The sequence below is a fragment of the Cnephaeus nilssonii genome (assembly GCF_951640355.1).
Source record: "Cnephaeus nilssonii genome assembly, chromosome: 4".
Lineage (NCBI taxonomy): Eukaryota > Metazoa > Chordata > Mammalia > Chiroptera > Vespertilionidae > Cnephaeus > Cnephaeus nilssonii.
This window is the reverse complement of record NC_137075.1, coordinates 99945332-99962850: the sequence shown is the minus strand read 5'-3', so window position 1 is coordinate 99962850 and position 17519 is coordinate 99945332. Positions and strand designations below refer to the sequence as shown.

General features: G+C 56.1%; 1 protein-coding gene across 2 annotated transcripts in view; it reads left to right on the top strand.

Moving 5' to 3' along the window:
* The first annotated feature begins 1393 nt into the window (after nucleotides 1-1393).
* GPR68 (G protein-coupled receptor 68) overlaps nucleotides 1394-17519 on the top strand; it is a 33032-nt gene continuing 16906 nt past the window's right edge. The window contains exon 1 of one of the 2 annotated variants that reach the window (XM_079769686.1): nucleotides 1394-1751. The gene's annotated coding sequence lies outside the window, so the exon portion shown is untranslated. Of the gene's footprint in view, nucleotides 1752-9417; nucleotides 9443-17519 lie in introns of those variants that run through there. The other variant, XM_079769688.1, reaches the window with a different exon arrangement.

The window sequence follows — 17519 nt, the reverse complement described above, 5'->3', positions numbered from 1 at the left end:
GTTCCAACGTGAATGTTGGATGATATTTTCTTTTATGTTGGTAAGTAAAACAAGCTGAAGGTGTGAGAACCTCACTCATTTGTTAATGATGTGTGACTCCTCAATCAGTCCTTTACTGAATGCCAGCCCACGTTCCTCAATTTCTTGTAATGTATTCGCATTGTAATGGCTACAGACATTTTTCTAAACTAGAGATACAATTTACATACATTAGTATTCACCCAAGCCCTAGCTGGGTTAGCTCAGTGGATAGAGCGTCAGCCTGTGGACTGAAGGGTCGCAGGTTCGATTCAGGGCACATGCCCAGGTTGCAGGCTCGATCCCCAGTGGGGAGCATGTAGGAGGCAGCCGGTCAGTGATTCTCATAGTTGATGTTTCTATCCCTCTCTCCTTCCTTCCTCTCTGAAATCAATAAAAATGTATTTTAAAAATATATATTCACCCAAGACACACTTCTAAAGTTTAATCTTTACTTTTAACATTTTCTCCATCACTTTCTCCAGTCTAGAGACAGTAGACACTGAAGAAAACAAGCCCTGGTTTGGTAAAATTTGCCCGTTTCTGTGGTGTAAATGTTTTCACCACAAGCAATTCCAAGCTGCCAACGTGAAGTCCCTAACCACGGAGATGGGAAGAGAGGTGCAGATGTGAAATGTGACGTAATGTCACCTCCGTGCAGACACAGTAGGTCTAGATAACCCCAAGAGCATGGGTAATGGCACAGTAATTACAAGTGGCAGGTTTTGAGTATTCATGGCCTTTGTTTTTAATATAAGTTATTTAATCGCAGGCTTGCGTAAGTTAATTCTTAATGATGGCTGTGTTTAACACCTGGCTTTCGAAAATCCCTGGAAACACGGATGGGCTCTCATAAGCCAGCACAGCAAGGGGAGGGCTGGGCTGAAAGGGAAGGGATAACAAGGAAGACGGGGCCGAAGAAGAAGGTGCGTGTCCAGAGCAGAGCAGCCGGGCCCGGAGCTTGGCAGAGCTGGCCCCCTGGTCCGTGATGCAAAGTGTAGGCGCAGTGACCGCCCCAACGCGGGCACAGGCCACCTGGGCTGGGGCGGAGGCTGGGAACTGCCCAGGCTTCTCTCTCTCTCTCCCGCCATCCTCCCGACCTTTGCCCGGGGGTAGGCGGACAGAGGGGCCTGGAACCCATCACCCCCGCAGCTGCAAAGTGGGGCAGCCTGACAACAGGAAGTCGGGCAGGAGCCCGGGATGGGGGGCGGGGGTCCTGGCAGGGCTGACACGTGCGGGAGCGGGAGGGGGCGGGGAGGGGGCGTCCTGGCAGGGCTCAGAAACGGCATTCCCTTTCCAAGCTGTTTTCTGGCCCGGCCCACGGAGGTGGGGTTCACGCAGCCGCTTCGCGATGCAGTCTGAGCGCCGCAGAGGCAACACCAGCCACCTGCTTCCCCGCCTCCCCTCCCCGGAGACCCCCAGAGCGCACAGCGAGGAGTCCGCATCGGCCCCTCCGCGCTCCCCGCGGGAGAGCATGGCCCTCCTGAGCCCTCCGGGAGCCGCACGCTCCCAGGCCTGGGGGGCCGCTGCTCCGCGCCCGCGGGCGCGCGCCCAGCCTCCGCCCCTCCACCGCCTCCGGGTGGCGGCGGCCGCGGGGGCCCCTCCGCGCCACGCCCACGCCGGTCCTCTCCGCCGCCGCCGCCGCTCGGCGTCCTCCCCTCCCGCCGGCCCGGCCCGGGCTCAGCCGGTGGGACCCGTCCTCCGCCCGCTTCCTGCACCCGGACCTGGGAGAGGTGAGTGCGCCCGGGCAGCTCGGACTGAGGCCTGGACAGCGGGGCGGGGAGGGGGAATGACAGGGATGGAAGGGACCACGGGCCTTCAGCAAGGCCCGCTCCCCATCACTAACTGCAGCTGAAAAGTCGAAATTCAGCCTGCGATAAAGGGCTTGGCGGAGGGGAGGCCTGGGAGGGAGGGCCCTGTCATTCCAGGGACCTGCCAGCACGTGGGTGGCATTTGGGGACACAGTAAGCCAGAGGGGGCTGCCCTGCCCAGGGTGCCTGGGGCGGGGCACATCTCAAAAGTCCAACACGGTCCAGGTTCCCTGGGACGTGCCCTCGCCTGCCTAAAGGTAAGGCCCACTTGGGGAGGAGCCCAGGACCCACCCAGGGGGGCTCTCCTGGGCTCAGGGGCACCAGTGGGGCTGGGGAATGCCATCCTGCTCAGGGGTGGAGGTGGAGGTGGGGGAAGCAAACTGCTACCCACTGAATGTCTGCTGGGCCTGGTACTTACCCCGAATTATCTCCTTTAACTGTCCCAGCTCATCCCTTCCATTCACTCAGCGCATGGGCCCTCTGCTGGGCTTCAGCCCTCGCCTACACAGTTCAAAGGGCACCACCCCCGGGGAGCATTCCCAGGGTACCTCCTAGTGCCCTTGCAGGTTTCGCGTGAGACGCCTCCTCTTTCAGGAAGGCCACCCTGATTGCCCTCCTCCTTCAGGAGCTTTTGAAGGGCTCAGGAGGGCCATCGCTCTCCCACAGTATGGTCCCTCCCTCCACCTCCTCCTCCTCCAGTCATAGCTGTTGTCAGAGTATTGTAATTGCTGTGGTAATCCTAGCTTTCCCTTCTAAATCAGAGTTTCAAAAACTCCGCCATTCAAATTTCGTTTTGTTACATATGTGGGGGAGGAAGACATTCTCCTTCCCCTTCCTAGGTTCTTTAGTCTGGTCTAATAATTAAATCTGCACCAGACAGATTCACAAGAGAGAATGACCACATTTAGTTACATGTGTGTGCCTGGGAACCCCCGTCCATGAGAGTCAGAGACCCTGCATACATGAGGGGCTCCAAGACAGGAAAGGAAATGAGGTACGTATGACTTTCTGAGTTAAGAATGAGCTGAGGTGCCGTGGGGCTCCAGAGGGGAAAGGTCATTGCAGGATGATAAGAACAGATGCTCAGTAACTCAGAGTTTGCCTTGCCCTAGAGATAGGTCACCAAAAAAAGAGTTATTTCTGGTGATAACTCCTATTATGGGCAAGGCCCCTAGTTCAGATTCTTCTAGGTAGTTAAGGGGGAGGCAGATGTTTCTCTTGAGCCCGTAGGGTCTCCATTGCCTTTAGCTCAGAATAGCCCACATGCCACAGAGAAGGGAAAGAGACGGGGACGCGTGTCCCCTTGTGCAGCCTGCCACCCTGAGGTCCTCACACTGCTGATCCTCTCTCCTCTCTGGCCAGCCTGCCCTGGCCCTGATGCCCACTGTGTGGCTCCCTTGGGGCTTCCCTGCTGTCTAGACTCCTGACCACCATCTCTTCCATGTCCCCTGAGCCCCTGCCTCCACCAGGCAGCCCTCCGGGGTGCTCAGCTCCTCTCCTCCGTATCCACTTAGCCACACAACCCTGCATGACAAGGGGAGGGCGTGCAGGCCCCTCACTGTCTCCTGGCTGGCTCCTGCCTCTCTCTCTCTCTCTCCAGCTTTTTTTCCTTCCTGTCCAGGAAGGCACGCTGAGCAGACTAGCTTGGCCCCTGTCTGACCAGCCCCTCTCCCCTCACAGCGCCCCACCCCCAGCTCTGTGCGGCTTCTCAGACCTGGTTCTCTCAGACCTCACAGCCGCTCAGCTCGCCCTCTGACCCAGTTCCCACTCGCCTTCCCCACTGTGGAGTGTGTGTGCTGGGGGTGGGGATGAGGCCGTGGACGTCCTAAGGGAGTGATCAGGCCCTTTGCTGAGGGGCACTTGGTGCCTCTTTGCCCACAACTGGGCCTCGTGGTCAATTCCAGGGCAAGAGGAAGACCCTCCACACTTACAGTCACGGTTCTATTACACTTAAGTTCACACACACACATTTCTAATCCTCACCTGAGGACATTTTTTTATTATGAGAAAGAGAGAGAGAGAGAGAGAGAGAGAGAGAGAGAGAGAGAGAGACCGACCATCAATGTGAGGGAGAAACATCCATCAGTTGCCTCCCATATGCACCCTGACCAGGGATGGAACCCCCAACCTAGACATGTGCCCTGACTGGGAATCGAACCTGCAACCTTTTGGTGCACAGGATGATGCATGCTCCAACCAACTGAGCCACCCAGCGAGGGCAAGTTCACTTATATTGAAACGGTAATTGTGTTCCACTCCCCAAGGTGGCAAATCAGTACCCCCTGCCACCAAAGGGAGGTAATTAAACTAGAAAACCAAGCAGTGTTATTAAATTTTAATTAACACCTGTTGCCTGTCAGAGCAGCCTCTAGGTTACAAGGGGAGATGAGCCAGAATTAAACTGGCGCTCAGCACATACTAACGCCCAAGCGAGACTTCCTCCTTAGTGCAATAAGATGGATTCAGCGGGAATTGGACAGGGAATAACAAAACATGTGGTTAAATTCCCATCTGTCGGCACCTGCTGAGTGCTGAGGACCGCCGGAGCTCAAAGTGGCACAGAACAAACCTTCAGTTTATTTTGTATCACCTGGAGGGCCACTTCCTCCAGGAAGCCCATCCTGATGTGCCCCCCTTAAGCTGTACTTCTGCTGTAACACGCGTCATGTTTCATTGCAATGGCATATTGGCTTCCACTCCAGAGGGTCAGCTCCATAAGAACCACCCAGGTCTGTCTCACTCAGTTCACTGCCCAGGTACCTCCCACGGGGCCTAGGGCACAGGCACTGACCCCACTGGGCCCCTTCCAGCAATGTCTTTCCTTCCTCCTCCTCCTCCCCGTCCAAACCCCACACCCTCCATCCTTCAGCGCCCTGCCGCGGGTCCAGCTTCAACCAGCTGAGCTCTCCTGCCCCTGAATATTCCATTTCTGGCAGTGCCTATGCCCAGGGAACATTCGGCTCCATGGTCCAGTGTGTCCCTACACCCCCACAGGGCAAGCAGCGCGGGTGACACCACAGTGACTCGGTAACTACTGGGGAGTGACTCAACGTGGCGCGTCCTGCCAGGAGGCAGCTGTGTGGGGTCTTGGCGGCTGTATAAGTTCCTCATTGCTCTTGTAACAAATTACCACAAACGTAGTGGCTTAAAACAGAGCAAATCTATTCTCTTACGATCCTGGAGCTCAGAAGTGGGGAGAGAATCCATTCCGTTGCCTTTTCAGCTTCTAGAAGCTGCTGGCATTTCTGGCTCGTGGCCAACTCCGGTCTTCGAAGCCGCAGGGGCTGCGTCTGCCCCAGCCTGCATCTCTGATGCTCTCCCTCTCCCGCCTGCCGCCTTCAGCCTGCTGAGGAGCGTGGGCCCACCCACTGTGGGTAACCCGGGACAGTCTCCCCACTCAAGATCCACAGTCACACCTGCGAAGTCCCTTGTGTCATGTAAGGCAACGTATTCACAGGTTCCAGGGTGAGGACATGCACATCTCGGAGGTGCGGGGGCATTATTCTGGCTACCACAGTGGCTGTCCCTGGTATCAGAGGGCCCTGGCGCTGGCCGCGTGTTAATTAGCTGGCACGCACCGAGCATTTACTCTGGGCCGGCTCTGCTCTGCGCACATCACACGGCACTCTTGAGGCAGGTGCCGTGCGATCATCCTCACGGCACAGGTGAGGCGCTGCGAGGTGAAGCACGTTGGCAAGTGGCAGAGCTGGGCTGTGAACCCAGGCAGTCTGGTTCCGAGGCGACGCTGCCTCTCTGGCACCGTTATCTCCCCCATGACACCGGCGGACAGCCTCGAGGCCAGGCGAGGTCTGAGGCCCAGCGCAGAGCGGGGATTCACCAAGGTTTCTGGCGAGGGCCCTGTCCAGGTTACAGTTCTTTGCCAGTCCTCTCCCATCCCCATTCTTTCTCACGATCCTACTTCCCACACCCCATTAGAGGCCCCAGGCTTGTGCAGGGAGCCTCCGGGGCTTCTCTCTAGGGGCTCCAGGCAGAGTTCCTGGATGCCAGACCGCTCAGATCCACCCTGTCCTGGCCCAGCATCCACACAGCCAAGTAAAGTGAGTCCCTTAGGAGGCAAATCTTACAATGCACCAAGAAGAAAGTAAACGCCATTTCCCAGCTCGCCACCACAAAAGCCTGTGTGCTGAGCCAGAGGGGCACACACACGCCTCCCGCGGGCCCTGGGTGAAGAGGGTGCCCAGCGTTTGTTGAGCACTCCCCGGAGTAGGTCTAAGTTTAATACTTACCAACTCATCGAACACTCACCACACCCCTGTGAGATACGTCTATTATCCCCATTTCACAGATAAGGAAACTGAGGCACAGAAAGGTCATGTAACTTTCTGAGGTCACACAGTCAGTGCAAAGCGCCAGGACTCGATCCATTCTCCATAAGCAGGGAAACCAAGGCAGAGGCTGGTCAAGGCTGGTTGAACAGCCCCAGCCTGGCCCACCCTACCTCAGTCGGCCAAGCCCCCTTTTGTATCTTCCCAGCCTGACCTGCTCCCTTTGCACCTGCTCCTGGGGGGAGGGCAGTGCATAGATGTCTGCCTGATTTCTTGAGAGCACATTTATATTTCACTAGAGGCCCAGTGCATGAAATTTGTGCATGGGTAGGGTCCTTAGCAGCTGCCGGCTGCAGGCCAGGGCCTCCCTTCCCTGGCTGCCAGCTGCCAGCAGGGGCCTTCCTTCATTTTGCGCCCCGCCCCCTGGTGGTCAGCGCACGTCATAGCAAGCGATCAAACTCCCCGTCGGTCGAACTCCCAAGGGGACACTTGGCATATTAGGCTTTTATGTATACTAGAGGACCCGTGCATGAACTTGTGCACGGGTGGGGTCTGGCCAGCCCGCCCTGATGGGGGCCCAGAGGGCTGGGCCAGTGTGGGGGAGGGGCCATGGGCAGTTGGCTAGCTGGCCCCGCCCCTGATCTGGGTGTTGGGGGCTGATCGGGGAGGGGAGGGCCGGCTGAGGAGGGTGCCGATCGGGGCCTGGATCTGGCTGGTTGGCTGCCGCAGTGCACGTCATAGCCACCAGTTGCTCCAGTCATTCTGGTCATTCCACCATTCTGTCATTGGGATTTTATATATATATAGATAAGACTCTTAAACTGACCTTCATTATTAACCCCATTTTAAAGAAGAAACTGAGGCTCGGGAAGGCTACATAACTTGCCAGAGCTCTAACAACCAGAAAGCAGAATCTGGGATTCAAAGCCAGATGTTCGGATGCTACCCCCCTCTCCCAACTGCCTCACCCTGAGCAAGCCTAGCCTGAAGGCCTCCTCCCGGAGTCTGACGTCCAGCCAGGGACGCCGCATGGGTTCCCCAGCACTCCAGGGATGCACAGGCTTCACCTGGGCTTCAGCTGACTCTCCACCAGCCGCAGAGCTTCCTGCCTCCCCGTGTCCTTATGGGAGGGGAAACAACTCGCAGTCTTACTCAGGCCGTCTGATTAATCAGCTCAGGCCCCAGCCTGCTGCAGTGTGGCTGATGCCAGAACTTGTTCTCAGACAAAACAACTTCTCTGTGCCTGAAACTGGCCAGGGAGGTGCTTGGCTCGGCAGTGGCGAGTATTCCTCAGCAGGAGAGCTGCCCGCAGGAATGAGGCGCTAGGAAGCTCCCAGGCAGCCAGCACAGGGCAGCCTGCAGGAGGAGGTGCGGGCTGAGCAGGGACGGAGAGGAGCTGGCTCTGGAGCCCAGTGAGGAAGTAGGGACTCATTCTGCTGTTCGGGGGATAAAGAGATTTCCTCTGAGGCTGGCCAGCTGTGCTAATTGGAAGAATGAATTGGAAAGTCAATGATTTTTTTTTTAAATAGATCATCTGTGAGCCCTCTAAAATCTGCACGGATTGCTTCATTAGTGTGAGTATACATTAGTGTGTAGACCTCCGCTTCTGTAGCAGGGGGGTCTTGGCAGGAAGCAGAGGCTCAGCCAAGCAGGGTGACTGAGGAGAGGTTAACACAGGGACGGTTTTCAAGGGTGACGCTTAAAGGAACCAGCACAGGACGGTGCGGCACCCTGGGACCAGCTATCTCCGAGGATCTGTGACCATCCCAGGCCTGGAGGAAGGAGGGGGGAGGGCAGTGCAGGAGAGGGACTGTGACAGCAGCTGGCGACTTCCGCAAAGGGAGGCAGCCACCCCGAAGACACCTGGCAGGTGGATAAAGACTCCCCGGACCCCACTCCCCTCCATCCACTGATCCCAGTGAGTGCTTCCCGTTGGCCACGCCCAACAGAGGCCAGATGGCCATGGGGCCCGTGATGTAAGCGCTAGAGTGGGGTGGAGCAGGGTGAAGAGAGCATCTGAAGGGGCCCATATCAAGTCCTCAGCGCCCTCTGGCCTGGGGCCACAACCTCTTTGGTCCATCTATCTGCTGCCGTTTCTGAGCGCCTGCCCTGTGCCTCCCTGGGCTTGGCTCTGGGAAAATACCAATGCCAAGGCTGCAAACCCACGAGAGACGGGAAAAGGAGGCATGACATCAGTGCCACTGACGCTGCGTATGGAGAAATCCTGACCGCGTGTCTGGAGCCCGGCCCGGTGTGGGAGGCGATTTTTTTTTGTGGGTAAGGACAGTTATTAGCAGCGTCTCAAATCAGCATTCCATGAGCCCGGGCCATAATTTGCCATTCTCTAGGAAGGTTCTGGAAAGCGATTTGTGCTTCACTTTAACTTGGAGAGCTATGTGCTGTTTATAAGGCCAGTGCCTGGTTTTGTTTACAAAACAACACATTTTGCTGCCCCTGCCAGGGACCGGACAGCGTGGCACCAAGAAACATGGCAGTGGGGCGAATCTCTTTGCTTCTCCAAATCTCGCATTTTCCTAGGGAAAGCGCAGCCAGAGGCGCCAAGCCTGTACCCACAGGCCCGTTCCGATCTGCAGGTAACTGGTGCAGGCGCCATGCTGTGCTGCCTCTGAAAAGTGAAGCATAAATCAAAACGGTGCTTGTTTTAACTGAGGGATATTTAGACTGTGAAAGGCCCTAGATATCTTTGGACATCTGTAAAGAGAGACTGGGCTACAAAAAGAGAGGCAGGGCCCAGCTGGTGTGGCTCAGTGGTTGGGTGTCGACTCAGGAACCAAGAGGTTCCCAGTCAGGGCACATGCCCGGGTTGCAGGCTCTATCCCCAGTAGAGGGCATCTCTCAGCGATGCTTCTCTCTCTCTCTCTCTCTCTCCCTCTTCCGTCATCTCTCTCTAAAAATCAATAAAAGATTTAAAAAAGAGAGCGAGAGAGGCAGGGAGACAGGGTCACCGAGGACTGCGCACAGTGTCCCCCTCCCCGGACTGTGTAATGTGGCCGCCCTGGCAGGCTTCACTTTGTAACCAACAGTCTCCACGGCAGGCACTGAACCTGAGAGCCGGAACGCTGCACCTAGCAACTGATGACGCTGGGCTTTCCAACGCCCACTCTTCCCAAGGGGCGTAGGGTGAGGGGGCGTGATCCCTGCAGGAAGCAGCTTCGGGCCAGGACTCCGTTCAAGTCCTGGCTCAGGTGCTCAGAACTCAGTGGCTTTTAGACAATTCACGGACCCCGTTTCCTGACCTGTGAAAGGAAGAGAATAACACTGCTTGTTGGGATGAAAAGAGCGCTGAGGACAGTCCACACTACAAAGGTAAGAGCCATAGATAAAGAGGGTATTTGGAGCGGACCGTCATAATAGCAGCTAACATCTGTTGGCCCTACTATGTGCTGGGTGTTGAGCTGAGGGCTTTATTTAACTCAGGCAGTCATCTCAGCCGACCTTGGAAGCTGTGTCCCGGTTTCTCACACGAGGAACCCGGCACAGAGGGTTAGGGACGTGTCCAGGTCACCCTACTACTAGGTAGCGGAGGTGGGATTCAAACTCAGGCACTCTTGACGTTCAAAGCCAAACTCTTAACAACTGCTTTCAGTTTAGCCGTTTTTATAAAGCGTGTGCGCATCTCTGTGGCATGGATTGTTAACCTGGAAAACTCCATTTGTGAAGATTTTGCAAGAAAGAGAAATTTCAAAATGAGGACCAGCAGAAGAGGTTGATCCAGCCCCAGAGCAGAGCAGAGCCTGCTGGGAGGTTGCCGGGCATGTGCCCAGCAGGAAAAGCAATATTCCAGCCTCTGCCACCTGCCTGCTTGCTCCCTCTGCCTCCCCCCCCGCCCCCCCCCCCCGGGTATCCTCTGCCTTCTGCCCACTGTCCATTTCTTTCCGGAGACTCGCCTAGGGGTCCAGTCAGAAAGTGTGGGGCGTTGAGCCGCCCTGAGGAACTAGCAGAGAGTGAGGCATAGATCTCTGCCTTACCTCCCCTGCGGCACCCCAGCTGTCCTCCATCCTAACCCCGAGAATCTGTCCTGACAACCAACGGCACCAGCTCCTGCAGACTCCTGCAGCGCCCGGTCCCAGACACTCCCTTCACAGACTGGAGTGGGCACCCTGCCCTGAGCCAGGCACTGGGCGGGAAGGAAGACCGTGCATGCTTGAGAGAGACGGCTGTGGAACAGTAACCCCAATGGGCAGTGCAAAGGATGCTGGGAAGGGAGTCAAGGGAGCAGGCGTCCTCAAACTACGGCCCACGGGCCACATGCGGGTGTTTTTGCCGTTTTGTTTTTTTACTTCAAAATAAGATATGTGCAGTGTGCATAGGAATTTGCCCATAGTTTTTTTTTAAACTATAGTCCGGCCCTCCAACAGTCTGAGGGACAGTGAACTGGCTCCCTGTTTAAAAAGTTTGAGGACCCCTGACCCAGGGGGGGGTCAGCACAAATTGCCTGGGGCAAACAACAGGGGAAGTGACTTTCTTGTCTTCAAACGGGGGCAGGCGCTCAGGAGGTGTTCTGGGTGGAGAGGGACACAGGCTAAGGTATGCAGGTGTGAGAGAGCAGGAGGTGCTGGCGGTACAGCTCAGGGTGGTGGCTTGAGATAGGATGCAGGTGGTGGCGATGATGGCTGTACACTCACCTGCCTGCGTTCGAATCTCAGTGCCTCTGCTTATTACCTGTGTGACTTTGGGCAAGTTACTTGACCTCTCTGTGTCTCATTCCCCCTTGGGTACAACGGGGATAATAATAGTATCTCCCAAAGAGGTGAAGCTCCAATGAGTTCATGCATTTAAGTGCTTGGCACAGTGCCTGACTCAAAAACGCAGCTGCGAATATGGTTATTCTTGTCTGTGAGCCTGTGGGGCAGGCAGAGGACCCGTAGGCCTCGGTGAATTATCAACAGCACCAGTATGGGCCCTGCCACAGACACTGACTCAGGCCCTGGGAGGCAGCACGCTGCCTCCTGCTGAGGTCGGGAGTTGGAGAGAGCCTGAGCAGCAACAGGAGGGGCCCTTGACTGAGTGGCTACCGGTGTGCTGACGCAGAGGGCTCGGAGGTAAAGGGTATTAGAAGGACTGCTTCGCGCACTCTTCTCCCAGCTTCTTACCGAGGGCTTCTGGATGTGGCTGGAGAAGGACCCGGGCCCTCTGCAGCCAGGCCCAGTCTGAGCTCCCGCCAGCAGCTCCAGAGCCGGTCCGGGGACAGGATGGCAGTGCTGCACCTCCAGGACAGGTCTGCACTCCCGGGGATTCTCAGGGCAGGCGCCCAGCCATGGCGTGGAAGGGCAAAGCTGGGTGCGCAGAACTGGAGGAGGGGGTGGGGGCGGAGGGATGCGGTGAATGGGAGCACAACGTGGCCGTGGCGTCCAAGGAATAGAAAAGCCTGGCGGGAAACGGACCGGCCAAGCGCCCCAGGCCGCCCGCGCCAGGCGCCAAGGACGCATCGCCCACCCTGCTTGCTGCGCGGGCCGCGTAGGAGAGGACGCGGACTACTGGCCGGCGGGATGATTGTGGCTGGCCCCTCGCCGCACGGATGTGACTCCCCAAAGCCAGTCCTTCTCCCCTTGTCAGGGTCTCGGGATCCCAGGCGTACCAGTCCCGGGAAAGCGCTTGTGGGCGACCGCCGGATCCCGGCACCTGTAACCAGCTCTGCGCCTTCCCCGGCGCGCCCCGGGAGCGCGCGGCGAGGGTGCAAGCACGTGGCCCCCACGTGTGCGTGCGCGGGTGGAGCGGGCGGCCAGGTGCGGGAGCGGTCGCGTGTGCGTGTGCATGTGCACGAGCCGGGCGGTGGCGCCAAGGGCGGGCGCGCCCGAAGGCGAGCAGACGCGGCTTGGGCAGCGGAAAGGCCCGCCTGGTGTCTGCCCCAGCGCCGAGCGCCCGCCGGCGCGTCCCTGTTCCTCTTCTGGGCGGGGTGTCTCTGCTGCGGTTGCTGCCTGGTTTAGCAGCCACCCCCTCGGCTGGCTCCGTGGCCACCTGGTCATTACTCCCAACCCTTCATTTCCCAGAGGCCACGGCACAGGTGACACACATTTCCTTTCCTTCCCCCTAAATCTGTGCGTTCCCCCGTAGTAGGCGGGCAGCTGTCAGCTGGGGGTGGGGGGGTGGGGGGCGGGCGGAGGAGGACAAAGCTGGACTGTGATTGGCCGCGGGAGCCCCTGCTGGGGTTCCTGGTTGGCGGGCCCCCTAAGCTGAAAACAGGATGCGGTGTGAAAGGGCACAGGAAGGCTCTTTGCGATTTAGGGGTGGGCAACGGAGGGACCACTGACTTGGAGCCGGTGGCTTTGGGCAGGTACCTTTCTGAGGCCGAGCCTCTGTAAATGGAGATAAATACGAGCTTGGCCACCTCTCAGAGGGCTTGTGAGGACAAAAGGTGTGAGAATGCTGTGAGCTATGCAAATCCGAGATGATATGGTTGTGCTTTGCTTAACCCTGCCCTCCCCCCTGCAGCTTCCAAAAGGAGGCGGGGGGGGGGGGGCGGGGGGACTGCCTGTCTCAGAGGAAGCGGGGCTGGAGCAATGTGGGTGCACGAGACTACATGGACCAGAGCAGTGGTCGGCAAACTGTGGCTCGCGAGCCACATGCGACTCTTTGGCCCCTTGAGTTTTTAGCAAAGGCCAGCTTAGGAGTACCCTAATTAGGTTAATAACAATGTACCTACCTATATAGTTTAAGTTTAAAAAAAAATTGGCTCTCAAAAGAAATTTCAATCGTTGTACTGTTGATACTTGGCTCTGTTGACTAATGAGTTTGCCGACCACCGGACCAGAGCATCTGTTGAGAGCTCAGTTCCAGAACTGGGTGGCTTGGGTCCAAATCTTGGCTCTTCCACTTGTTAGAGATAGTAACCTATCCTCACCTACCCTCTTTTTAAGCCTCAGTGCCACCTTCTGTGAAATGGGCATGATAGTAGAGCCTGCTCCCTAGGATGGTTAGGACATCACGCAGATAAAAGCCTGGCAGTGGCCCCTAATGTTAGCTATGATTGTTCTTGATGTTTCCGTTATGCTGCAGCCTTCTGGGTACAGTGCACTCTATGGAGAGGAGACTCATCGAACAGGAAACAAAAGAGTGGAAACTGGTTTCACCCTGTCTATCTCAAACAAGATACCTTACCTCTGAGTATCTCATGGGGGAAAGGGAGATTATTATACCCACCTCACAAAGTTGTTATAAAAATCGCCCAGCTGGTGTGGCTCAGTGGTTGAGTGTCGACCCATGTACCAGAAGGTCACCAGTTTGATACCTGGTCAGGGCACATGCCCGGGTTTCCGGCTCGATCCCCAATAGGGAGCTTGCAGGAGGCAGCCAGTTGATGATGTTTCTCTCTCATTCATGTGTCTATCTCTCCCTCTCCTGCTCTTTCTCTAAAATCAATAAAAACAGATATTTTACAAAAATCTAAATAAAATAATCTTATGAATGAATACAGTGCTCATGGTAAGCCCTTAAGTGATTTTGGAGAAAAATAGTCCTTATGTTCAGTTATCTATTACTGCATAAAAACCCACTTTAGGAGGTTAAAATAACAGGACTCATCTGTTTTGCTCACGAATCTGTGATTTGGGCAGGGTTTGGCGGGGATGGCTTATCTCTGCTCCTTGCAACATCAGCTGAGATGGCCCAGCTGTGGCGGGGGGATCTTTTTCCAAGATTACACAACATGTGGTAAACCAGTTGAACCTGGCTCAGCTGGGGCTGCTGGCCAGGGTCTAGGTTCCTCTCAATGTGGGCCTCTCTCAGAAGCTACTAGGGCCTCCTCCCATCAGGGCACCCAAGTTTTAAGAGCAGCATCCCAAGAGACAGGATGTGGGAGCTCCCAGTCTCTTCAGACCTGGACTCAGAAGCCGGCACAGTGTGGCCTCGACTTTATTCTTCCGGTCACGTAGTCACAGAGCCCACACAGATTCAAGGGGAGGGGTCTTAGGACCCATCTCCCAATGAGAAGAGCATCTTGAATCTACCAAAACTCGAACGTCTTCCCTTTTGCTTTTGCTCCCTGGGTGCCCTGGGGTAACAGATGAAGTCGTCTTTGCTAGAAGACCAGCAGACGTATAGTTGTCCCTGCCCAGGGCCTTACCACAGCCTGTTTGGGTGGGGAGCAGGTGCTCTAGGCCTTGCAGGGCTGAGGGCGCAGGCTTCCTATGTGGTGCCTTCGCTGGTGTCTGTTTCCCTGGAACCCCTGAGGCTTCAGTCCCCAGCTCTGCCAAACCCATGCCTTTAAAACAAGAGAGAGAGAGCCCTCACCGGCTTGGCTCAGTGGGGAGAGCGTCGGCCTGTGGAGTGAAGGGTCCTAGGTTCGATTCCGGTCAAGGGCATGTACCTTGGTTGCGGGCACATCCCCAGTGGGGGGTGTGCAGGAGGCAGCTGATCGAAGTTTCTCTCTCATCGATGTTTCTAACTCTCTATCCCTCTTCCTTCTTCTCTGTAAAAAAAAATCAATAAAATATATTTAAAAGAGAGAGAAAGAGAGAGAGAGTGAGTGAGCAGCCAGGGAGAGAGTAATCTGGATTCAGAAAGCTAGATTATAGCAGGTGGCCCAGGCTGAGTCTAATGAGCATCTCTGTAGCGAAGGTCCCTGGAGAAGTCTGTTTGTTTTACGAGAGACTACTGCCTGGGTGTTTGGAATGACTGTTGTCATACATGGTTAGGTTATTAATTGATGGGTTGGAGCACTCCTGGTGGGCAGGCAGGCAGGTTGGGGAAGCAGGCCTGCAGTCACCATGGCAACCTTCTGGCCTGTGCTTTGTGCTTCCTGTATCAGAACAGGAAGGATGCCCCAAGCAGCTCTCCTTAGACAGACCACAGACGCCCCAAAGAGAAACCAAAGTCTCTCTTTTGGCAGTAGGCTTCCATGGTAATGCATTTCCACACATAGCCACCCACCCACGCCCTCAGAGTCAAAACCAACCTTCTTCCTGTGGCCTCATCCCATATCCTGTCTCCCCCAGTTCCTTAGCTCCTGACCCTGGCCTTCTGCACGTGGGCTGCAGAAGTAAATGGAGCTTCATTTATTGATTCAAACACCCAACACATTTTTGTTGTGCATTCGTTTTGGCAGAGAACCGTTCTCCCTGGCAGAGAGCAACACAGACCCAGCTCCTTCCTCCCGATGGAACCTGCTGTTTGGAGGGGAAGATGGGCATGAACAAGCCATTGTGTAAATTCCCATGCATTGCACTGGTAATTATTAAAATACAATTAATTCAGACCTTGATTTGAGTCGCAGCTCTGCCGCTCAGCCAGTGTGATCACAAGGGTCCTTAAAAGTAGAAGAGGGGGCAGGAGGGTCAGAGTCAGAGGAGAGGTGACCGTGGGAGCAGAGGGATGTGAGAAGGACTCAGTGCCCTGCTGCTGGCTTTGAAGATGTGGGAGGGGCCGCAAGCCAAGGAATGCCGGAAGCCTTTAGAAGCCAGGAGAGATAAGGAAGTCCATTTCCCCTACGCCCCCCAGACGGAAGGCGGCCCTGCCAACACTTAGATTTTAGCCCGGCGAGATCCACGGCAGACTTTTGACCACCACAGAGAAGAAATGGGTGTTGTCTTAAGCCAGTGGTCGGCAAACTCGTCAACAGAGCCAAATATCAACAGTACAACGAAATTTCTTTTGAGAGCCACATTGTTTAAACTTAAACTTCTTCTAACGCCACTTCTTCAAAATAGACTCGCCCAGGCCGTGGTATTTTGTGGAAGAGCCACACTCAAGGGGCCAAAGAGCCGCATGTGGCTCGCGAGCCGCAGTTTGCCGACCACGGTCTTAAGCCATTAGGTTTGTGGTCATTGGTTCCAGCAGCAACGGGAAACTCCGAAAGTAGCCAAGAGCCCTGTCTTTGGAGTCAAACAGTCCTGCTGTTTCTGAGCTCTGTGACCGGGGCAGGTGGCTGGCGCTCTCAGCATCTCAGCAGCCTGGCTATCAAACAGGGAAAACCCTGCCTCACAGGGCCCATGCGAGCGTGCAAACAGGAAACAACGGGAAGGTGCTCAGCGCGGTGCATGGTACAAAGCACGTGCTCCCAAATGGTAGTGACTGTACTTCCTGATCTGAAGCTGCTCCCGCCTCTTCTCTGGCCGCGCAGGGCCGCGGTGCCAGGCACTCTGGGATCATCCCTGCCGCTCCTCCTCTCAGTCCTTTCAGCCATCTTCATTCGCACCTGGGCACTTTTGAACCTGCAACAATGCAGCGCCTTGTATCGGCTCCTCTGATGCAAACCTGTTCTAAAGTGTAAGGCCCAAGGCGCCTTCAAGATGCAATCAGAGAAGGTCCCTGCAGGCAAACGGCAGATGACTCCTGATAGACACTTCTTGTACTTATCAGAGCTCACGAGGCACCTCTCAGGCCTTTACCCCGACCAGCTCCAAATCAGCAGCGTAGCCGCGGGGAACAAGGTAATGCGCTCTAGCAAGCATCTTACCGCCCACTCTTCACCTTTCCTGGGGTGAGTCAGACTGCGGGGCGGACCTTCTAGCCTGAGGGATCGATGCTGTCACCACCACCATCCTCATCATCACTGCATCCTCACTAACACAGGAACCTACTAAGTGCCAGGCACTTGTTGGACCTCATCTCTCGGGTTCTCACAGAAGCCCATTGATTGTCCAGGAAGGCGACTTGTTAAGGTCACATAGCCAGACAGTGACAGCTCAGGATCTCAACCTCCTCTGCTTTTAACCTCCGTCCCGTGACCACAGGGTTGCTGCCCTGTGCCGAGGCCTTGCTTGGTGCCACCAGCTCAGGGCAGACTCCAGAGTCCTCCCCATGATGACACCCAGGCTGCCTGGACCTCTGGGGGCCCGTGAGTGCCCTTCTGGCTGGGGGCCCTGTCGCCCTCAAACGAGCCTCCAGAACATTTCACCAGCCCCTGAGCCCAGGTCCTGGAGGAGATGTTCATGTTGGGGGCAGGCAGGACCTACCCAGGGTTCCGGCAAGCCTCCGGTCTGTCATCCAGTGCGGTCCACAGCACCTCATGACGGCGGGCACTGGGGCCGAGACAGATGGGAAAGGAATTCAGGCGGTGGGCCTGGCCCAGTTTCGGCCCTTCTGTCTTCCCGGGATGGGAGGAGCCACAGCGGCAGGCTCTGCAGCCCCCATGAGATCACATCCCCCCTACACAGGGCGTGAGCATTCTCACCCTTCACTACATGCCCTTCTCTGCTCAGCGGCGGCGGCTCCAAGGTTCCTGCACTTCGGGCTTCGGGAGGGGAGTGTGAATGGGGGAGGTGAACCGGGGCTTCTCTGGAGGCCAGGTTTTGATTACAGACTCACTGCTTTGGCTTCGCGGCAGGTTTGCTTGGAGAGGTTTGGGAGGGTCGAGGTTATAGGTCTCTAGGCCCCTCAGGCCACTGCTTGATGCTCGGTGTCATCACGGTTTCTCGTTCAGAGATGGAATCCTAGCACCAGAGTA